This window comes from Pan troglodytes, chromosome 9, assembly GCF_028858775.2.
Source record: "Pan troglodytes isolate AG18354 chromosome 9, NHGRI_mPanTro3-v2.0_pri, whole genome shotgun sequence".
NCBI classification, from domain to species: Eukaryota; Metazoa; Chordata; class Mammalia; order Primates; family Hominidae; genus Pan; species Pan troglodytes.
Genome location: NC_072407.2, coordinates 108,571,322 through 108,596,603, shown reverse-complemented (window position 1 = coordinate 108,596,603; position 25,282 = coordinate 108,571,322). Strand labels below are relative to the sequence as shown.

The 25,282-nt window shown below is 37.6% G+C and overlaps 1 long non-coding RNA gene across 4 annotated transcripts in view; it reads right to left on the bottom strand.

Annotated features, from left to right (window-relative positions):
* Window positions 1-25,282, bottom strand: part of LOC107967205 (uncharacterized) — a 609,392-nt gene that overhangs the window by 183,937 nt on the left and 400,173 nt on the right. For all 4 annotated transcript variants that reach the window (XR_010147667.1, XR_010147666.1, XR_001707532.3 and 1 more), the window contains 2 exons: window positions 15,391-15,478; window positions 12,376-12,416 (listed from right to left, as the gene is read on the bottom strand). This is a non-coding gene — a long non-coding RNA (uncharacterized LOC107967205). The remainder of the gene's footprint in view (window positions 1-12,375; window positions 12,417-15,390; window positions 15,479-25,282) is intronic.

The window sequence follows — 25,282 nt, the reverse complement described above, 5'->3', positions numbered from 1 at the left end:
AATTTGTTTTGTAATCTGGTAGACATTATTTTACCTCTCAGTTATCTATTTCCCACTGAAAGATGTCCCTATTCTCTGCAAAATGGCATTTGATGAAACATTTTGATAATGTTATAAAGTACTTTGGACATCTTAGTAGAAAAAATATATAAATTAAATCTATTTCAGAAAGATACACGAGTATCCATTTTTGCCATTTAAATCGTATTTCTGAGTAATTATTTAAAGAATGAATTAAAAGAAAAACAAGCAGGCTGATTTTCAGAAAAGTCAAAAAATTGTTTTTACCTGTTACTTAGGGTATCTCTTAAATTCAAAATAGCTTATCCTATTACGGACCACTCTGTGATCCGTGTAATGTCTGAAGCTAAAGATACAGAGTTCTATTTTCAGTATGTTTGTCCCAAGAACCTTCCATGTGTTCTACGTCACCTCACAGCAACGGTGAGAAATATATTCAATCATTTTTAAAATGCTTGTTTCACAGTCCCTGAATTAACCAGTACCTATCTACATGAGAGAGCACCCAAGATTCTCAACCACATTAAACTAAGTAAGCAGGAGGTCATGAACTACAACCTAACTCAGTACATGCACAAACTGAAACCTAACTTCAGAGTTTATTTTTTGTAATGGATAGCAGGTTCTTAGACATTCACAAACAGCTTCAGCTAGTTACAGGCAGCCAACTGTTCAGAACATGTCCAAATGAGGCAAACAGCTAGCTGTAACCAATCAATCAAATTATTCCTGTACTTTACTTCTAGTGTTCAACCTATGCTGTACTGTTCATGCTGAGGAGTGGAGGCTCTCTGAACCCCAATTTCTCTACATCCTTATTAACACATGCTATTTTCTGGTTTTATGTTTGTTGGTTGGTTTGTTTTTGATAATAGCTATCCTAATGGATGTGAAGTGGTTTTCATTTGCATTTTTCTAATGGCTAGCAATACTGGACATCTTTTCATGTATTTATTGGCCATTTGTATATCTCTTTTGAAGAAATGTCTACTCAAATTATCTACCCATTAAAAAATTGAGTTGTTTTTGTTGCTGAATTGTAAGACTTTTAGAAAATATATTCTACATATTAATTATTTGTCAAATACGTAATTTGCAAATATTTTCTCCCATTCCATGGTTGCCTTTTCACTCTGTTGGTTTTGTCGTCCGATGCACAGAAGTTATAAATTTTCATGTAGTCCTATGTAATTGTTTTTTGTTGTTGCCTATGCTTTTAGTGTTACATCCACCAAATCATTGCCAAATCTAATGTCACGAAGCCTTTCTCCTAGGTTTTCATCTAAGAGTTTTGCAGTTTTAGCTCTTACATTTAGGTATTAAATTCATTTTGAGTTAATGTTTATGTATCATGAAAGATAAGGGTCCAAATTCATTTTTTCACACGGTTTTCAATACCCAGTTTTCCCAGAACCACTTTTTGAAAAGACTGCTTTACCCCCATTAAATGATCTTGGCATCGTCATTGAAAACTATTTGATTATATGTGCAAGGATTTATTTTTGGGCTTCCTATTTTATTCCATTTGCTTATATGTCAATACTTATGCCAGTATCACTACTTTAATTACTGTAGGTTTGTAGTTGTTGGAGTTCAGAAAACAATATCCCAAAATGAAGGCCTCAGCAGCAGCCTCAGAAACAAAAGATTTTATCTGACCCACCCCTACCCTCCTCTCAGTCCCATCCTCCCCCAAGGCTGGCCATAGAAACTAGAACCCGTCTTTTTCAAGCTGGGTTGTAGAAACCAGAACCCCTTTTCCTGAAAAGCAGCCATAAAACCTAAACATATTCCATGTAAAAATTGACCATAAAGAAATTATTTGACTTGCCTTGTTTGAATGTAGATCTTAAGATCCCCATTCCAGATAGGACTCTGCCCTCACACCCAGAAGGAAGACATACATGCTCACAGAGGCCAAAAGAATCTAGATGGACAGGCTTTGCTGGATTTCCCCACTCAGTCTATTCACATTAAATCATGGACTTTTTGTCCAATCATAGTTCTACATGGCTTGTCCATACTTCGTTGAACGTTAAGTATAACAATGAACAATTTCCCCTGTATCTTTATGTCTTCATTCTGAAGACACCTGTGTATGCACATTAAATAAATCTGTATGCCTTTTCTCCTACTAATCAATCTGTTTCATGTCAGCGATTTTCAGTGAACCTTTAGTGGGACAAGGGCCTTGGTGCCCACATAGTAGATACCGATTTCAGAAAGTGTGAGCCCTCCGACTTTCTTCTTTCTCAATATTGTTTTAGCTATTTGGGATCCCTTGAGATCGCATATGACTTTGAGGATAAGTTTTTCTACTTATGCCAAAAACATTGTTGGAATTTTGATAGGGATTACTTTGAATTTGTGGATCTCCTTGGGTAGTATTGACAGCTTAACAATATTAAGTCTTCCAATATATGAACATGAGATACCTTTCCATTTATTTATGTCTTTAATTTCTTTCAGCAGTATTTTGTAGTTTTTGGCATATAACCCTGGTGCCCCCTTAGTTAAGTTTATTCCTATTTTATTCTTTTTGATGCTAGTGTAAATGTAATTGTTTTCTTAATTTTCTTTTTGGATTGTTCATTGTCCGTGTATAGAAATAAAACTAATTTTTGAGTGTTGAGTTTGTATCCTGAACTTTCCTAAATTCATACATTATTTCTAACAGTTTTGCTAACTGTTTTTGTGTCTATGTCAAATATTTAAGGTTGACTACATGTAGGATTTTGTTCTCTGTGAATGTAGATAACTTCCCTTCTTTCTTTCCAATTTGGGTGACTTTTGTTTATTTTTCTTGCCTAATTGCTGTGGTTAGAAATTTCAGTACTAGGTTACATAGAAGTGGCAAAAGCAGGCATCTGTATCTTATTCCTAATTTTAGTGGAAACGTTTTTAGTCTTACACCATTAAGCATGATGCTGTATGAGTAGCGTCAGAAAACGTAAAACACACAAGTAAATTTAACAAAATGCGTGAAAAGTTGCAAAACATTTTTGAGAGAAATTTTAAAAGACACAAACAAATGTAGAGCCATATCATGGTCATGGATTGAAAGACATTTAAAACTTTTGTATTTCAAGTTTATATCAAAAGAGAATGTAAACAGATACTGAGCTCTAATTAATGGTATACATACCAAAGTATTTAGAGGGTTGTATAGTAATGTCTGCAATTTACTTTGAAATGCATTAAAAAAGAGAGATGATTAAAGAAATAGTGCTATGGCTTGGATATAGTTTGTCCCCACCAAAACTCATGTTGAAATTACATCCCCAATGTGGTCATATTAGAAGGTGGCATCTAGTGGGAGGTGTTTGGGTCATGGGGCAGATCCCTCATGAATGGCTTGGTAGTGAGTTCTCACTCTCATGAGACTGGATTAGTTCTTGAGGGAATGTTTCCCCTGAGAGTTGGTTGTTAAAAAGCCAAGACACTCCTGGGATTTTGTCTCTTTACGTGTGTCACTTTCCTTTCGAACTTCTCTGCCATGTTCTGATGCACCATAGAAGCCCTCTCCAGAAGCTAGTGCCATGCCTCTGAACTTTCCAACCTGCAGAACCAGAGCCAAATAAACCTCTTCTCTTTATAAATTACCCAGTCTCAAGTATTCTGTTACAGCAGCACAAAATGGTTCAAGACAGGTGGATAAATAGATAGATAAATGCTAAAACAAGTACTATTAAATGTTAGTGGTAGAATCGAAGTGGTGAGTATATGGATGTTTACTGTAAAATGCATTCAACATTACCACATATTTGAAAGTTTTCATAATAAAATGTTTTATATGCATGAGCATATAAGTTAATTTATGCTTGAATATGCATAGAATATCTTTGGAAGGATATCTGAAAAACCACTAACTGTGGTTGCCTCCTAGGGATGTACTGTGTGGCTGGAATGCCAGGGTTGCACACACGGGCTTCTTTTAAACTGTATACCTCTTTGTCCTTCTGAATATATACCACATGTAAGTGTGACATATATAAATGGAAGAAAGAATATCTCTGAGACCTCTGTACCCTCACACACTCTTTCTTCTACCCTATATTTTCTTCATTTATGAAATTCTACTATATATAGAATTCTACTATATATATAGTAGAATTCTACTATATATAGAATTCTATATATATATAGTAGAATTCTACTATATATAGAATTCTACTATATATAGAATTCTGTATATATATAGTAGAATTCTACTATATATAGAATTCTACTATATATAGAATTCTATAATATATAGAATTCTACTGTATTTTACATATATGTTAGAATTTCATATATTACTTTTTCTTCATAATATATGAAATTCTATATACTATATATAAAATCTATAATATATAAAAATAATATAGTAGAAATAATATATGAAATACTATAGTATCTATATTTTATATATATACACATATATATATAGAGAGAGAGAGACAGAGAGAGAGAGAGGGGGTCATTTTTCACTGTAAGTTTTGTGAAGGCAGGGACTTTGTCTTGTTCACCATTGTATCATCAGTCTTGAGTACAGGGTATGGAGGAGCTCAGTTATAACAAAAAACAAAACCAAAACTTGACCAGTTGGGATTCTCAGGCAGGCAGGAGGAAGTATGCAGTCACTGAGTGGGCAGGCCAAGGCAGGGCAGCCAAAGGGTACTGGCCATCAGGGTGACTGTTGAAATGCGAGAGAGGGCCATGGAGGAGGAAAGTGAGAGGAAAACAAACATAGGGTGGTGTATTAGTCTGTTCTCATGCTGCTAATAAAGATATACCAGAGACTGGGTAATTTATAAAGGAAAGAGGTTTAATTGACTCACAGTTCCACATGGCTGGGGAGGCTTCACAGTCATGGCGGAAAGTGAAAAGCACATATTACATGGCGGCCAGCAAAGAAGAGAAATGAGAGCCAAGCGAAAGGGGTTTCCCCTTAAAACTCATCAGATCTCGTAAGACTTAGTAACTAACAGGAGCACAGTATGGAGGAAACTTCCCCCATGATTCAATTATCTCCCACTGGGTCCCTCCAACAACACAAGGGAATTATGGGAGCTACAATTTAAGATGAGATTTGGGTGGGGGCACCGCCACATTATATCAGATGGTTTTACTATCTCTAAAGTTAGAACTCAATTTTTATTTCCTTTTGATCTTCACATTATGTCTACATTAGGGCACATATTGAGCATAGCTTGAGATCCTAAATATCCTACTGAGGGCTTTGGCATTTTTTTCTCCCTCAGAACTCAGATCACTATTGATGCTCATTATCACATGTTAACTCTCTGGGCTGCTGACAAAGCTACATTTAAAATCCGCACAACGGAAATCTTGGGGCTCAGAAAACGACAGCCCCAAATATAATGCTTTGACATGCTGAACTGAAGAAGCAGCCTCAAGCTGTCTTGCCAACATTTCCCTGCCTCTCTGTCTCTCTGATTCTCTTTCTTGAAGCACTGGGAGGAAATCTACCTGGAATTTCTTTATCTGAGAAAGTTCCTTTCCAAAAGAAATACAATTGGCTTAGGACCCCCTCCCTAAGATCTCATTCAATAACCGGGAAAGATTAACCACTGGAGAACTGGAGAACAGAAGTTCTCCAGGAGTTGTCACCTTGCCTAGATAGGCTTTTTATCTATTCTTCTGAGAGATTCTTCTCAGAGACTATTCTAATCTCTGCAAGATTACCAGGGAGGATTTATCTGCATAATAAGATAATTTTTGTTCACAGTAAAGTTATGCACTGCCCCTGCCCCCGCCACCTTTCTTCCACCTCCCCCAGAGCACAGAAGAACTTTGTCCCAGGCCATTATTCTTTGGGCTCATTAATTTCCTACATCCCCATCCCCCACCCCTCTACAAAAAAGGGTATATAAACATCTGGAACTCATTTGAGTTATTGGGTAGCCATTCTACTGAAATTCCCTCCATGCTATGTACCTTAAATTTGGTATGCCTTTTTTCTCCTATTAACCTGTCTGTTGTCAGTTCACTTTCCATGAACCTTCAGAGTGAAAGAGAAGCTTTCCCTTGGCCACTACAGATAGTATTCCCTTAGGATTCCTATCTCGGGCCTCAGTTGAAATAGTCAAATAATTTTTCTCCTTCTTTCCTACAGGACGTTTTTGAGTTGAATATAGCTAAAATCCAAAGTTCTTTTTGCTTCACAGTTTCATTCATTCCAACCCCATACTGCCCTCAAAATCTGGGATTACTTCAAGCAGCTCCACAGCCCATGGGTGGGAAGACTCTTGTTCTCTTGCTGGCTAAGCGTGAAGGCAAAGTTTTGATTTCTTTGACAACCTGAGTTTATTTTTAGAGATATCAGGATGACTCACCTGTCTTGACATTTGTTTCTATAAAAACTAACTTTAAAATATCACATTTCCAACTCTGCACAAAGAGCAAGAGGAAAGCTATAAAAGCAATTGAACCTGAAGACGACTCCACTTGAGAGTTGCTTTCATCCTGCCTTGTCTGTCCTCCCGCCCTTTCACATCCTGAGATTGATATGCCTTTTCTGACCACCCCCCACAGAGCCCCATCCTGCAGGTGTTTGTGTATGTGTGATCTGACAACAGACATCTAGGGGAGGGAGACCAGTTACACAAGCCGAAGTAAAAGAAACTAGTGTTTGCATTGCCGCCTCCACCCATGAATTGGTGGCTACAATATTAGTAACAGTTAAATTACACAAATAATGTATAAAATACCAAAGAAATATTAAAAATACTTCTTTCAAGGATATACAATACAGAAAAATTAATATTTCTAATATAATATTTAGTACACCATACCTTCTTTTTATTTCATTTAATCTTCTCAGGGGAAGTTGACAGGTTCAAAACAAAGAGGATAACATAAAGAATATGAAGTAACTGATAAGCATATGATAACTGACTTCTATATGAAGCAGAAGAAGAAAAATGCAGGCTCCAAAGTGAATTGTCCAGATTGTGTGCATTTGGACAGAAATGTACAAAAACGCCAACATATTTACAAAATGTGAAGTTTATTGTGAAGTTGGGATTATAAGGATTTTCTTTTCTCTGTCAAACATTTATAATTTCCATGTATTTTAAAAAATTAAAAAGTACAATAATCTTGAAAAATGCTATTATATTAGTATTCTTTAAATGAATATGTGTTTGGGTATATATATTTAAGATGTATTTACTTTTAAAGTTTCAGAATTCCTATATTGGTTGCATTAAAGGATACAAGGCAGCCAGTAACCCAAATGGTATAAATAGAAATCCACCAGCAGGGATAAGTGTGCCAAAGTGATATTATAGGACCCAGTTGGGGGAGCACAAGAATGGGTTCTGGCTGGCAGACAGATGCAATAAGTCTATAACTGCTGAGAAAGATCTCTTCATATATACAAATTAACTAGAGAATAAGAGGAATAACTCAACTAGAGTTCTAATCTGGGAACAATGACCCCACTAACCAGCCAATATGTTTGAAATATGTACCAAGCATTTATCACGCACTAAGTATGCATGTCTGAGCTAAGTTCAATGTGAGAAACACACCAGACATAATAAAATGTGCCAGTCTTTAAGAAATAATACAGATAGCCACTCTTCACATTTTAAAAGATGTGAGGCAATCGTATATGCTAATGGAGCTCAGATAAAGGGAAACCAGCAGGGAACTTGGAAAACTCTAGATGAAAGAAGGACTTGGACTCAATCTTGAGTGATGAGCAAAAGAAGGAAGAGTATGAGAAGTGAGGTCAATCTGTCTTGTTACAGATGAACAGCCAGAGGCTTTGAAGTAAATTGCATTTTAGTGTATTTTAATGTTTCCAAAGAATATTCACAAATTCTCAAAAAATGTTATAAATGAATGGATGAATAAGTGAGTGAGTGAACAGGTACATTTTGAAGTGAATTGTGTGCATTTAACATGGTGGTGAGGGTTTGAAACGTGTGGACCCTCTGCTTCTGACACTACTTACTTCCAGAAGGGTCAAGTCATGAGTATTAAAGTTTATCACTCTATCTACTCTTAGGATCAGAAATTTTTAAAGTCCCAGTTCTTCAGCATCTGATTCTAAAGATCTTTTCCCAGGTTGCTTTTATTCTTTATTTTAATTGCCTCCTTATCTTTCTATTCTTTCTCTATTCCTGCTTGGTTGGGTAACTCATTTTCAGTTTCTGTTCCTGGCTCTGGCTGGGAACTCCCTATGGACACTGCATTCAGTAATACTCCCATTGCCTCTTGTGCTGCAAAAGTGGAGCAGGGACAATACCATCAGTCTTCTCAAAGACCTCCAGGACCCAGTCCTCAGGGTATTATCTGGAAAGGAATTCCCTGAATTGGGCTCTGAATCTAGTACAGTGACCCTGTGGTGAGTCTGCTGTGATAGAAAGCTGGCTTGCAGTTTGATTGGCCCATTATTTAATTCTAGGTTTTAGAATTCGGTGGCATACAAGAAAGTTACAGTCTCTGCCCTCACGAAATTAACTTCAAAATAGGAAAATAGGTAGACGATAATAATGAGATTGGAGTAAAATGAAAGAAGTCATTAATGGATTTATTTATTTATTTATTTTACTGTATTTTTTTTTTTTTGAGATGCTGTCTCATTCTGTCAGTACAGTGGCATGATCTCAGCTCACTGCAACCTCTGCCTCATGGGTTCATGTGATTCTCCTGACCTCAGCCCCCGAGTAGCTGGGATTACAGGCACCTGGCACTATGCCTAGCTAATTTTTATATTTTTAGTAAAGACAGGGTTTCACCACATTGGCAAGGCTGGTCTCGAACTTCTGACCTCAAATGGTCCATCTGCCTTGGCCTCACAAAGTGCTGGGATTACAGGCATTTACCACCACAGATTTTAGGTTTGACAGTAATATCACATTTTTGTGTTAAGAGACTATTCTTGCAACTGTATGGAGATGACTTCAGGGAGGTAGGAGTAAACACTGAGTGGTCAGTTAGGAGACATTAAAGTAGACCAGAGGAGAAAAGATGGTAGTTAAGACAGACATAGTGAAGATGGAGAAGTGGGTGTCTTCAAGATGTACATGGAAAGTACATTTGACAGGACTTGTTAATGCAACGGATGTAGGTGAAAGACGGCAAGGAAGCTGATTCGCACTGGAGAATCTTGGGAATCAGTGGAGTTCTAGGAATCCACTGGCTTTGTATTGAATTTGACTCACAGCAGAGAGGCAAGAGGACCTGAATATTAATATTGAAACCAGTTACCTTCAACTTAGCAAGTTTTTGAGTGTAACTTTTTGCCCTAATCTAGGTAAGCCAGATCTCGCCTGTTGATTGGCGGTATTTCCAATTAGAGGTTTGTTCAAAGCTGTGAACATACAACAGTGCACAGATTCAAGACCACCTGTTGGGTGGAATGCAACTCCTTTATAAGGTCTTATAGATATTGCTGCAGCCAGCAGCCAAACACAGATGAGACAATTATACATCAAAGGAAGTGGTTGGTGTTTCTCCGAAAGAGGTAATTCTTCAGGAAAGGTTATGGCAATTCCTGTTCTTTGAATTATTTCCACTAATGACTTAAAAATAGAAGTGGCTGGGTAGAGTGGCTCATGCCTCTAATCCCGGCACTTCAGGAGGCCAAGGCAGGTGGATCACTTGAGGCCTGGAGTTAGAGACCAGCCTGGCCAACATGGTGAAACCTCATCTCTACTAAAAATACGGAAATTAGCTGGGTGTGGTGGTGTGTGCCTGTAGTCCCAGCTACTGAGGAGGCTGAGGCAGGAGAATAGCTTGAACTAAGGAAGCAGAGGTTGCAGTGAGCCGAGATTATGCCACTGAACTCCAGCCTGGGCAACAGAGAGAGACCCTGCCTCAAAAACAAACAAACACCAGAATTACAGGAAGCCCCTTGAAAGGGCAGGATGAATACCATCTATCTTGGTCTATGAAAATGATTTGGCACCCTAACTGACTTTACTCATTTGTCCTGCCAGGGTATTATGTCCAACCCATCATTTCTGCTGAGAGATCATAGCTAAACTTACAGATATTGGTATACTGGTGTCCATTACAGATCCTTACCCTTTGGGCCTTGACAAACCTACAACAAAATTCTCTTATGTGTACTTGGGATACTGCATTGTGTCAGAAAGACCCCAAATATTTAATAGCTAACGGAAGTTCCTGCCTTACAAGTTTCATGTAACTAGCCCAGTATATAAGGGCACTGAGACTTGATTCCTGAACTCATTTATGTTCAAACTTAACTTTCTTCTTAAGATCTGAAGACATAACCAGTGTGCTTTTTAAAGGGCATATTACTCTTAAAATAATTATCTCTGCAAATATACTGCAATGAAGACTAATCTGTGGGGCTCCAAATTAAATATATCCTTGTTCCGTTGGAACTTAGTTATTGATTCTGGAGAATGGATGCAGCCTTTGGAGGATAATCAGCAGGGAAGCCATTTTAGGTTTGGACACCAGGAGAAGAGGAGGAGAAAGAAAAAAAGAATCATTAAGAAACTCAGATTTATCTTAGGCAAGGTGATCCAGTTTCCAGGGCTTTTCCTCCAATGATCTATGACATAGGAAGATAATAGTCATAGGACAGGTGATCCTGCTAAAAAAAAGCCTTTTCTGTCTTGTGGTTTTGTATTCTGCCAGGAAAAATGTGATTGTATTTGATACTGCTGAAGCCTTGGAGACCTATCTGTGCTGTCATGGATTTCTAGCCTCACCGAAACATGACTTATTGTTCTTCTCTCTCTGTTCAAGCAGGACCAAGAGTTTCCCTCAACAAATATTTATCAACTATTATCAAAGCCAAATAGAAAAATCAGTGCCAAAGCTAAAATGATCCATAAGGCATAGGCATATCAACTATTATCACAGCCAAATAGAAAAATCAGTGCCAAAGCTAAAATGATCCATAAGGCATAGGCCCTGTCTTTGAGGAAATCCGTTGATTCAATCTGATACTCAAGGTTTTCCTCATGCCTAAGAACTACAAATATTTTTTCTCAATTTATATTTTCAGTGTTGTAGTGGCAGCCAAAGTAAGTTTATTTTCACTTGGATACTTCACCTGCAGTTAGGATGTATGGCCAGTGGGTCAGTGGTGGTACCATGGCTATTTTATGCATGGAGTGAGTAACAAAATTTGAGCTCTTGTCTGCTATACATCAATGCTAGCCTCCAACAGTGGCCCTGAATCCAGGGTCTTCCAGCTTGCAAATCTCTGGATTAGTTTCTATTAAATGCAATGGTGAGGCTCCAGTGAGTAGGAGCAGGAAACTGGTCATTTCTGTCCATCATATTGTATCAATAAAGATATAAGTAGAACATTATATTTTATGGATATAAGATTGAAACTAAAATATCTGCATTACAATCTATTGGTTTTAGCACCTAATTTCTTCAGGTACCATTTTTTGTCAAGAAGGTTTATAAAATAAATTATTGATACAAGAAGACATGTATAGCTCTACATTTATAGTGGAAAACTTCAGCACATTTCTCTCAGTAACACAAAGAACAAGACCAAAAAAGTCACTAAGACTATAGAATGCTTCAATATAATATTTAACAAATTTGACCTAATTGACTACATACAATATAATAACCACATACAAAGCTCTAGAACACTCATTCTTATTAAATGCATGTAAAATATTTACTGAAATTAAAAATATTGTAGGCTATAAAGCAAGTCTCAGCAGATTTAGAAGGGCTCAAATCACACTAAATATGTTTCCTGACCACAGTGGAATAATGTTAGAAATAATAAAAAAGATAACTGAAAAATTCTCTTATATTTGGAAATTTAAAAATGCACTTTTAAATAACCCATGAGTCAATGAAGAAATCATAATGAAAAGTAGAAAATATTTTGAACCAAATAATAATGAAAATACTACATATGAAAATTTATGGAATATAGCTAAATACATGCCCAAAGAGAAAATTATACACTTAGGTTTATATATTATAAATGACAATCAATAATCTAAGCATCTGAATCAAGTAGTTCGACAAAGAACAGAATATTAACCCAAAGAAAATAAGAGAAATAATAAAGAAAAGAAATTTAGAAATTGAAAACAATACTACAAGGAAAAGATGAAAACTTTATGGCTATACATTTGGTTGGCATGGAGAAAAATCCTATAAAGAATACAACTCATCAAACTTACCTCTCCCCACAGAAAAAAGAAAATCAGATTAGTTTTATCTATGAAAGAAATTGTATACATTATTCAAAACCTTCCCCAAAAGAAACTCCATGCTCAGATGTTTTCTACTAGAAGTTTGGTGATTTCTAACAGCTAAAGACATGACATTAATCTTGCAAAAATTATTCTAGAGAAAAAATTGGAATGGAACACTTACCACGATGTTTTGTGAGATCTGTGTAATCTTGATATCAAAACCTAGCAAATACATTTCAAAAGGACAATTACTGGTAGTATTTCCCATGCAAACAGCTTTAACAATCTTAAACAAAACATGAGCAAGCCAAATCTAAGGATATATTAAAAGTCTAAAACATTTTTAAGAGATTTATAGAAGACCTAAATAAATTGAGATTATACAGTATTCATTGATGAGAAGGGTCAATATAATAGATTCGATATAATCTTTTCAAAATCTCAGGTATATGTGTGTAAATTGGCAAGCTATTTCTAATATATACATGTAAACTAAGCATCCAGCGATAACTAAGACGATGTTAAAGATGAGCACATAGAGAAGACACCATTTATGTCATCAATCAAGACTTACTATAAACTACATTAATTAAGTCATGATATTAGTGTTAGGATACACAAACAGACCAACGATTTAGAATAGATATACTAGAAACAGGTCCATACGTGTACAAACTTTTGAACTATAAAAAAGTACATACTTCAGGGTTATAGGGTAAGATTATCCATTCAAAAAACAGTGCTGGAACACCTAGTTATCTGTGTGTGTGTGTGTGTGTGTGTATGTGTGTGTGTGTGCGCGCGCGCACTCACGCGCATGCACACGTGTGGCAGGTGATGAGGAACTGACCTGACTCCTAGTTCATACATAAACATAAATTCCAGATGAAACTAGATCCAAACAAGAAAGATAAAAAAGTTTCCAGAAGCTATTAGAAGATAACATAAAATATAATTTTTATGAACTTGGTTTAGGTAAAGATTTTGTAGTATAAAAGCATTGATTTAACTGTGATAAAATTGAAATAATTCTGTTAATAAAAATATTCCATTAAAAGAGTGAAAAGGCAAATCGACAAATTGGAATATGATTTCATACTTCCATCCAACTGAAGGCTCATTTTCAAAATATATAAAGAATTTCTAGAAATCTATAGAAAAAACAGTGAAATCTTGGCAAAACAAAACAAAAACAAAACTTGAAGAGGAATTCCAAAAAAGAAGCACATCCTAAGAGCCAATGAGTATTGAAAAAGTACTTACCCTCCTTACTCATTGGAGGAAAACAAATTAACACCTAATGAGACTCCACTATACATACATCAAAATGACTACAATTAAAAAGACTGGCAATGTCAAGTGTTTATGAAAATGTGGAGTATCTCAAACCTCATACATTGCTGATGGGAATATAAATTTTTACAGCCACTTTGGAAAACTCTTCAGTAGTATTTGATGAAATTGAACATATACATATTCTTTGACCCAGATATTTCAGTCTTAGGAATCTTGAATAGAAATGCATATATATGTGCAATCATAATATCCTCAAATAGGATATCATTAATATGTCTATAAATAGTAAATAAAAAATAAATTATAGCGTATTAGGGAGTATATTTTATATCAATGAAAATGAATAAATTTCAGTTTCATGCAACAGTATAAATTTCACATTTAATAAAAGATGCCACACATAAAATAATATATAGTAAATGAGTCAATTTATATAGTGTTCAGAAATAGACAGTCCATGGAGTTAGAAGAACTAAGGGGGTTACTGCAGTATTATATCCAGGAAAACTATTAAGATCTTTTTCAGAATGATAGCAACTGAGAAAAAAAAAAAGACTGGTAATGAAAAAGACTATAAAAATTAAACAATTTTTAGGTTTACTTGAATTTATATTTTTCCTGCATTGCATTTTTTATAGATCTTCACCAATACATTCATCAGGAATGTCCAATGATATGTTAATAAACCGTATCTCAAAAAAAAAAAGACCCTGAATTGTAGCATTCATTAATTTCCCATGCTCCCATTATGACCAATTTTAACCAATGGGATTGCTGAACCCAGAGTTGGGAAGAGCTACACAAAACTGGTGCTCCTGAACATGTAGAAACTGCTAACCACTGAATAGAACCCAGAATTAATAATATACGTAAGAACTCACAAGTGATATATTTTAATTTAAAATTAATATGTTTTCAATGCAACTAGGTTAGAAGATATTTTGTGCTGTTTGTAACAAAAGAGTTTGTCAAGAAAATTCAGTTAAACAATATTGAGGGAATATTCCATGGTACAGTGAAAAAGGCAAAGTACTGGTAGATAAAACCATAAGGCAAGTGCTACTTTTCAAGTGAAGGTAACATTCTCCATGTTTATAATATTTCTAGGAACATACCTGCAAGTTTTTCCCATTCACTGCCAGGTAATTTTGCAGGCATGACTTAATTAACAATAACTATATGTTCTGTTAACAACTTATTTCCTTTTTGGGTTTTAATTCATTGTATATAATGTTTCATGTACCCTTTCTGTTAGTGTGTATTATGCTTTCTTTTTTTTTTTTTTGAGACAGAGTCTCACCCTGTCACCCAGACTGGAGTGCAGTGATGCCATCTCCGCTCACTACAAACTCTGCCTCCTGGATTCATGCCATTCTCCTCCCTCAGCCTCCCAAGTAGCTGGGACTACAGGTGCCCGCCACCACACCTGGCTAATTTTTTGTATTTTTAGTAGACACCGGGTTTCACCATGTTAGCCAGGATGGTCTTGATCTCCTGACCTCGTGATCTGCCCGCCTCGGCCTCCCAACATGCTGGGATTACAGGTGTGAGCCACTGTGACCAGCCGTGTGTATTATTCTTAATGGCAGAGAAGAGAGAAGTAAAATAAGGACTACTTTATTTCTCCACAGTTTTTCTTTGTAAAATTATAGCTTTACTCAAGCAATGGCCCTGTCTCATCTCATTGATCTGAATGTAGCTCTAAGAATTTGCATGCAAAAAGATTCAGAATAGCCAAAGCTATCCTGAGCAAAAAGAACAAACTGGAAGAATCACACTACCTGACTTCTAATTACACTACAGAGCTATAGTAACCAAAACAGCATGGTACTGGCAGAAAAACAGATCCATAGACCAACTGAACAGAACAGATAACCCAGAAGCAAATTTATACACTTACAGTGAACTTGTTTTTGACAAAGGTGCCAAGAACATACACTGGAGAAAGGGCAGTCTCTTCAGTAGATGGTGCTGGAAAAACTGGAAATCTGTATGAAGAAGAATAGAACTTTACCCTTATGTCTCACCATATACAAAAATCAAAACAGATTAAAGACTTAAATCTAAGACCTCAAACTGTGAAACTACTACAAGATAACACTGGGGAAGCTCTCCAGGACACTGACCTGGGCAAAAATTTCTTGAGTAATATCCCATAAGTACAGGAAACCAAGCAAAAATGAACAAATGGAATCACATCAAGTTAAAAAGCTTCTGCACATCACAGGAATAATCAACACAGTAAGATGAAGTCCCATGGAATGGGGGAAAATATTTGCAAATAACCCATCTGACAAGGGATTAATAACCTGAATATATAAAGAGTTCAAACAACTCTATAGGAAAAAATCTAATAATCTGATAAAAAAAACGGGCTAAAGATTTGAACAGACATTTCTCAAAAAGAAGATATACAAATGGCAAACAGGCATATGAAAAGGTGCTCAACATCACTGATCGCTAGAGAAATGCAAATCAAAACTACAGTGAAATGTCATCTCACCCCAGTTAAAATGGCTTTTATCCAAAAATTCAAGCAATAACAAATGCTGGCAAGGGTGTGGAGAAAAGAGAACTCTAGTACCCTGTTGGTGAAAATGTAAATTAGTACAACCATGCGGCTTCTTCTCTTTCATTGTTCAGCCAGCAGGAGGGAGTGTTACAGCTCTTTTACTCCTGCTGCCAGCAGCTCAGTGAGCAGGAGCACTAGAGTTCTTTTACTGTCACAGTTCTGCGAGTTCTGGGTTCTTGTCCTGCAACCAAGAGGAATAAGGTATGTGGACATGGGAGACTGAGTAAGGCAGAGAATTTTATTGAGCGACATAAAGAAAGCTCTCAGCATCGAGAGAGAACCTGAAAGTGGGTCGCCATCTGTGAAACTGAGTCCAGGATTTTTATAGGTTTAGAATGGGGGAGTGCAGGCCGGGTGTAGTGGCTCACGCCTGTAATCCCAACACTTCGGGTGGCTGAGGTGGTGGGTCACCTGAGGTCAGGAGTTCGAGACCAGTCTGGCCAACATGGTGAAACCTTGTCTCTACTAAAAATACAAAAAAATAGCTGGGTGTGGTGGTGGGTGCCTGTAATCCCAGCTACTCTGGAGGCTGAGGCAGGAGAGTCACTTGAATCTGGGAGGCAGAGGTTGTAGTGAGCTGAGATCGTGCCATTGCACTCCAGCCTGGGCAACAAGAGCAAAACTTGGTCTCAAAAACAAACAAACAAAAAAACAGAATGGGGGAGTGCATGCTGATTGGTCGATGGGTGGTCTTGGAAAAAGCACCATTTGGTTGGTTAAAAGCCATCACGCAGAAGGAACCAATAGAGAGAGTGGGTAAGATGGGGATGGAAGTTCTCCCTCTGGTCATGGGCTTTATCTGGAACTGGCAGCTTGGTTTTCAGATTTTAAACTGTCCTTGGTTTGAAAGTTGGGATTCACTGGGGATCCATCCCTGTCTGCGTAGGAATTTTCCTGTCTCCTGTTGCTATCACAACCACTATGGAGAACAGTTTGGGGGTTCCTCAAAAATTAAAAATAGAACTACCATGATTCAGTGAACCCACTGCTGGTACCTACCAAAAGAAAGGTAATCAATATATGGAAGAGATACCTGAATTCTTATGTTTGTTGCACCACTGTTTACAATAGCTAAGATTTTGAAGCAACCTAAGTGTTCTTTGATAGACAGATGGATACAGACAACCTCTAATTTACATGTGGTACACATACACAGGGGAGGATTTTGCAGACATAAAAAAATGTGATACTTTAATTTGCAATAACGTGGATGGAACCGTATGTAGTTCATTATGCTAAGTGAAATAAGTCAGGCACAGAAAGATAAATATCACATGTTAACACATATTTGTGGGATCTAAGATTCAAAACAATTGAACTCAGGGAGATAGAGAATAGAAGGTTGGCTACCAGAGGCTAGAAAGGGTAGTGAGGTTATAAGGGGGAAGTGGGGGATGATTAATGAGTACAAATATATGTATACTTAGAAAGAATAAATAAGACAGTATTTGATAGCACAACAGGGTGACTATAGCCAATAATAATTTAATTGTACATTTGAAAATAACTAAAAGAGTATAATTAGACTGTGTGTAACACAAAGAACAAATGCTTGCGGGGACAGATCCCCATTTTCCATGATGCGATTATTACTTATTGCTGGTATCAAAGTATCTCATGTACTCCATAAATATATAAACATACTATGTACTCAAAATTTTTTTAAAAAAATTAATTTAAAAAGCATGTGTTTGTACATCATCTTTATACTTTTTATAGCTCAGCTTATATCAGTGTCTGCCACAGAGGTACATACTTAGTATGCATTCAATAAAATAAAATATTTATCAGAATAAATACATAAAAAATGATGAATAAATAAATAAATGGATTCTAGGTTTTAGTTTTCATATTATTACAATATAATAATACACTTATGACACTTTGCTGTACATTTTCTTAGCCAGCTCTAACCCATCTTCTATATATGGTATATTAAAATCTGAGCACTTTGGACTCCTTACTACTCAGCAACTCTCCTTTCCAAAAAGGCTATTAATATGCAACTGTTTATAGAAATATGGACTTTAGAGACCCTTCCAGTATACTGAGATATTTTCCATTTTTGAATTTTTGCCTCTGAGAACACATAGAATCTATCCTCTTTATTTTGTCAAAATCTACTTTTCTAAAGTGCAGACAAGTGGTTTAGCAAATTAGGGGTCAGAGGAAGTCACTCTGTTACAGCATTAAAGAATTCCCTTAGATCTCCAGTCCTGGCTTTTTATGAACATCACCTGTAAAAATCTTTACCAAGTCCTGGGACTCACCTTCAGAGATTTGCATTCAGTAAATCTGGCCCAGAAGCTTGGCAATTGTGTTTTTAAAAGGTGATTGAAATGTACATCCTGGGCTAGAGCAGAGCTTCTCAAATTGTACGTGCATTTATTTGCATCATGTGGAGTTCTTGTTAAAGTGCAAATTCTGATTCAGGGGTTCTAGGGTGGAGCCCAAGCTTCTAAATTTCTAGCAAGATCCTGAGTGATACAGCTACTGCTTCCATGAACTGCACTTTGCAAGCAAAGGTCTAAATTAAATATATGTCATCTTATTGGCTTGAATTGGTGGGATATGATTGCATGTGTTGTGACTGCTGAGAGAATTGCTATTTAAAATTTACATGTAAGACTACTTGGGAGTTTTTGTGCATATATAGCAATGTCTGAAGGCAGAGCATTTGAGCAAATAAGTATATCTCTGTTTTATTTTAATCACTTTTCAAGAAAAAACAACAACAACAGATGCATGGAGAGATAAATATATGCATGTCAAACTAATACATTTAGTTATTATGAATGTAAATAAATATTTATTAAATATTTCAGTGTCCTTTCTTTGTTAAGATATAATTGCTACCACCCTGTAGTCTCAGTGGTTTCACTAAGGTAGTTTGTTTTTTTCCTTCAGAATATTAGTCTTACTTACTGCATGCAATTCATTGACTAACAAGCAAGCTTTTGAGAGCAGAGCACTTAACAATTTTGGTTGGAGGAGAAAGAAGGAAATTATTATAAGCAGCCAAAATTAATACAGCTTCTTAGAATTTAAATAGCATCAACAAAAATCATGAAAAAAGAATTTGTATTTATTTACTAATTGTCTTAGTTGGAGATACAATTACAGGTAATTGCTGGAAGTAACAGAATGGAGAGTGTTGAAAGAGTTTCCCAGTTATCTCCCAGAAACTTGCAGACAATGAATTGTAAGAAGGACTGGGGAATAAACCTCTAATTTACATGCGTTACAGCATACCAATTAGATAAGCGGTAGAAATACTTCATACCTGGACCCTCTCCTTGCAGAAAAGGTGGGTAGGGGGAAGAGGTGGGGCAGAAATTCATCTTTTATCCTTGGCATTTGGAACATCGATTTATATGCATGGATTTATAATACATTTCTAGAAAAACTGACTAGTAATTAATTATCAGATTTGTCTTGTTTCAGTCTGTTTCCCATATCCATGCATTAAATAAGGTCCTGTGCTGGGTCTGCATACTTATTGACAACACATTTCTTGTTCAGCTACAGCAAGGAAAAGAATGAAAAAAAAAGCAAAAGCAGGTAACAATTATTGAGAGCTCACGGTATACCAAGCTCTGTACTGTTAAATTAAGTTTGGCCTAAAGGTTTCTCCATACATGGTGAACTGTGACTTAATTGGATGTGTAAGGTGACTGGAACCTATTTGTGTAAAAAGTAGCTGAGTCTCAGCCAACCAAGGGCTGCCAACTGTTCAAAGCAGCTCAAATAAGGCAAACGCCCAGCTGTAACCAGTCCAGCTGTTTCTGTCCCTCACTTAAAGTTTCTGTGTCGCTTTCCTTTTTGTCCAGCGATGTTATACAACCACATAGCTGACCTGGAGTCACTCTGAACCTGTCTGGTTCTCGGGGCTGTCAGATTCGCAAATTGTTCTTCTCTCAGTTAAACTCTGTTAAATTTAATTTGTCTAAAGTTTTTCTTTTAATGCTATTAATGCTTTACATTCATTGTAATTTCTAGTACTTATAACAACCCTAATAAGATAGTGAGGAGTAGAGTATCAGAAGATCCATGAGTAAAAGGTAAGTATTAGATCAGAGAAAGGGGCTCTACTGTGGGGACAGTTGGAGGCAGACATTTAGTTTTGCCAGAAAAACAACATTAATTCTGTTTTCTTCCCCAGAAAAGCATGTCACTTTGTTGATACTCATCGTGGCTCACAAACACATTGGGTTTGGAATACCTGTAAATATTTTAATTTCTAACCACTCTTTTCCCTAGACATTTACATCAGTCTGTTAAGTCATGACAGATTTGAACTTTATCTAATCCCTGTAATCCCAGGAAACAGCAACAGTTAAAAAAATATATATCTTCCTAACCTTTGTGTTCCTGGAAAAAACTTACTGCAAGGAGCCAGTCCTCCCGATGTGACTTAGGTAAGTTAAGAATTCTTAATAGCCCCTTGCTTCCTTAGGACAAGGCCAGACACAGATCCTCCAAATTTCCATTTTTGGCCTCATAAGTGATTAGCTAAATTGTTTGTCTCCATTGGTCAAACAAAATGTTAGTTTACTTGACTTGGCCAAACTTAAACTTGTTTCCTCCCCATAGGACCTGAACATTGACTCTAGCCTGATCCAGCAGCATAAAGCAGAACTGCTCCTCCTGAAGCACCTCCCAAGCATCATAGCTGATCTCAGGAAAACCATTCTCTGTCCTACTCCCTGAACCTGGTTCTTTCTAGCCTTGTTTACCCTGCCATATAAGAGAAAGGCCTTTTTCTGTCTGACCTTTAAGATACTTGCAGATCTTATAGTCAGAATTCTCTCTATTGCAAGAGGGAGAACTATCTCCGTATCTTTTCAAATAAACTTCCTACTTATTTCAGTCTGGATTTGTTTTCATTTAACATTAGTCTCCCTGTCTCCATGAACACCTCTTAGAACTATCTTCCATGCTTCCACTAGCAGGACTGCCTGTTACACTACTTCAGAGGGCATTATTTACACAGCAGTAGAGGTAAATGGCATCCCCTAGAATTGTACAAGGCATAATGTCTGTGGCTACACATGACAACACTAGCTGTAGGGGTAGAGTCTTTAAATCTCAAAACTGACCACTTTACTCCTCTACTTAAAATACATTAATACTCTCAAGTTGCAGTAGAAAAACCTCCAAACTCCCTGATTTTACATGCAGGGACTTTTCCCATTTGGTTCTTTCTTTTTTCTATAATCTTCCACCACACACATTCTATATCTTCTAACAATGTCAGAATCCACCATTCCTGGTCAATTCTTTCTATCATTGAACAGACTGTTCCTTCAAGCTAAAATGGCTATTCCCTTCATTGTAACTGGTACATCCTATTTGTCACTCAAGTTGAAATCCAAGCGTCACCACCACTGAGAAGCCTTTCTCTAATCCTGTCTTGGACTTAGAGCTGGATACTCCTAACTCTGACATTTCACCTCTGAAAATATGTAATTTAGCAATTACATTGCCTAACCCTGACTTATTTTCAAGATCATCTGCTATGGCTTGACTGTGTCCCCTACATAATTCAGGTGTTGAAACTTAATGGCCAATGTGATGGTATTAAGAGATGGGTTCTTTAAGAGATGATTAGGTCATGAGGACTCCTCCCCTTATGAATGGAATTAAGGCCCCTATAACAGAGGCTTCATTCAACTCTCTTGCTCTTCTGCCTTCTGCCATGTGAGGACACATCATTGCTCCCTTCTGGAGGACGCAGCCACAAGCTGCCATCTTGGAAGCAGAGAGAAGCTGCCATCTTGGAAGCAGAGAGAAGCCTTCACCAGACAATAAGCCTGCCATTGCCTGTATCTTGGATTTCCCAGCCTCCAACTCTGAGAAATAAATTTTGGTTCTTTATAATTACCCAGTCTCAAGTATTTTGTTATAACAGCACAAACAGACTAAAGCATCATCTCCCTCAAGTTACTGCAAACTTGTTAAAGACAGTGAATGAGTTAGGAGAGAAAGTATCTGTGTAGAGGCAGTAGATGTGAATGTGGACTGGCTGGGTTACACAAAGTTCAACAGTTTGTCACAAGACTCCACAAAGCATATGTATATTAGACTTTAATAAAGGTAAAGGATCTGGTACCTAAGGCGAAAGAAAATGCAGCCAAGTAATGGAGATGCAATAGATTTAAAAATACAGCTCTCCAAGTTCTCTCTTAGTTGTGGCAAATGTATTTCACCTCTAGATAACGGACTACCAAGAAATGTTGGAGGAACCAGTTAAATTGGGTATAATTCATCAGTCTCTTCATCCATAAACAATGTAAACAAATTGACTATGGGTGCCACCAGGACAATTTTAAAATTAAATAGCACATAATAAATTATTAGTTAGCTCCCTCCCTCCCCTTATTATGGGGCAGAAGTCAGTATTGGACTTTCATGCATCCCCAAAAAGAAGCAAAAAGCTGTCCTATTCCAGTTCTAATGTATCTCTGTTTTAAACACCTATATATATTTCTTTCTTGCCATGTCATCTTTGAAAAGTCAAACTTTCTGCTACAGTTTTCTTGTCTATAACATTTATACAAAAATAGGCTGGGCTCAGTGGTTCACACCTGTAATCCCAGCACTTTGGGAGGCCAAGGCGGGTGGATCACCTGAGGCCACGAGCTCAAGACCAGCCTGGCCAACACGGCAAAACCCCTTCTCTACTAAAAATACAAAAATTAGCCAAGCATGGTGGTGTGTGCCTATAATCCCCAGCTACTTGGGAGGTTGAGACAGGAGAATCACTTGAACCCAGGGAGGCAGAGGTTGCAGTAAGCCGAGGTTGCACCACTGCACTCTAGCCTGGGAGACAGTGAGACTCTGTAACACGAAAAAATAAAAGACAGAGGGAAGATCATGTAAAGGCCCAGAGAGAAGACGACCATCTGCAAGCCAAGGAGAGAGACCTCAGGTGAAACCCCTCTGCTAACATCTTGATCCCAGACTTTCAACAGCTAGAACTGGCTGCTCAGATCCCATTATGGATGGTCTGTGGAGTAGCTGAAACAGAGTTATTGAACACCTCCAGATTAACTGCAAGAACAAACCAGCTATCCTGAGAGGACCAACAGACCGTCTGAAGGAAGCAGACTGCTCCTGCAGGACCTGGGAGACACTCTGGGAGGCATAAAGCCTCAGGCAAGTTTTCAAGACCGTCTCACCTTCCATCTGGGAACTGACTCGGGGCTGTTGCAGGAGGCATGGTGGGAGTGAGACCAGCCCTTCGGTTTGCCTGGATGCTGGGTGAGTCCTGTGACTGCCAGCTTTCCCCCACTTCCCTGACAACCTGCATGACTCAGCAGAGGCAGCCATAATCCTCCCAGGGACACAACTCCAGTGACCTGGGAATCTCACTCCCATACCCATAGCAACTGTAGCAAGACCCGCCCAAGGAGAGTCTGAAGTCAGACATACCTAGCCCCGCTCCCACCTGATGGTCCTTCCCTATCCACCATGATAGTGGAAGACAAAGGGCATATAATCCTGGGAGTTCTAGGGCCACGCCCACCACTGGTCCCTTTCCACAATACTACAGCTGATGCTTTCTAGAAAGTGCCACCTCCTGGCAGGAGGCCAACCAGCACAAAAATAGAGCGTTAAACCACCAAAGCTAAGGACCCTCACAGAGTCCACTGCACCCTCTGCCACCTCCACTGGAACAGGCGCTGGTAGCCGTGACTGAGGGACCCGTACGTGTTCACATCACAGGACTCTGTGCAGACAACCCCCAGTACCATCCCAGAGCCGAGTGGATTCTCTGGGTGGCTAGACCAAGAAGAGAGACAACAATCACTGCAGTTTGGCTCACAGGAAGCCACAACCACAGGAAAATGGGGAGGGCATGACATCAAGGGAACACCCCGTGGGACAAAAGAATCTGAACAACAGCCTTCAGCTCTAGACCTTTCCTCTGACACAGCCCACCCAAATGAGAAGTAACCAGAAAACCAATTTTGGTAATATGACAAAACAAGGTTCTTAAACACCCCCCAAAAATGAAACTAGTTCACCAGCAGTGGATCTACACCAAAAAGAAATCCCTGATTTACCTGAAAAAGAATTCAGGGGGTTAGTTATTAAGCTAATCAGGGAGGGACAAGAGAAAGGCGAAGCCCAGTGCAAGGAAATCCAAAAAATGATACAAGAAGTGAAGGGAGAAATATTGAAGGAAATAGATAGCTTAAAGAAAAAACAATAAAAAATTCTAGAAACTTTAGATACACTTTTAGAAATGCAAAATGCTCTAGAAAGTCTAAGCAATAGAATTGAACAAGTAGAAGAAAAAATTTGGAGCTCAAAGACAAGGTCTTTGAATTCATCCAATCCAACAAAGACATAGAAAAAAGAATAAGAAAATATGAACAAAGCTTCCAAGAAGTCTGGGATTATGTTATAATAATCAGTGTTCCTGAGGAAGAAGACCATTCTAAAAGCCTGGAAAACATATTTGGGAGAATAAACAAGGAAAACTTCCCCAACCTTGCTCTAGACCTAGACATCCAAATACAAGAAGCACAAAGGATACCTGTGAAATTCATCGCAAAAAGATCTTTGCCTAGGCACATTGTCATCAGGTTATCTAAAGTTAAGACGGAGGAAAGAATCCTAAGAGCTGTGAGACAGAAGCACCAGGTAACCAATAAAGGAAAACCCATCAGATCAACGGCAGATTTCTCAGCAGATCCCTATAAGCTAAAAGGGACTGGGGCCCTATATTCAGCTTCCTCAAACAAAACATTTATCAGCCAAGAATTTTGTATCCAACAAAACTAAGCATCATATATGAAGGAAAGATACAGTCATTTTCAGACAAACAAATGCTGAGAGAATTTGCCATTACCAAGCCACCACTATGAGAACTGCTAAAAGGAGCTCTAAATCTTGAAACAAATCTTGGAAATACATCAAGACAAAACCTTTTAAAGCCTAAATCACATAGGATCTATAAGATAAAAATACAAGTTAAAAAGCAAAAGCAAAAAACAAAAAAAACATGATTAAAAAAAGGCAAAAAAGAGCATGATGAATGCAAGGGTACCTCACACTTCAATACTAACATTGAATGTAAATGGCCTAAATGCTCCACTTAAAAGTTACAGAACCACAGAATGGATGAGAACTCACCAACCAACTATCTGCTGCCTTCAGGAGACTCACCTAACACATAAGGACTCACATAAACTTAAAGTAAAGGGGTGGA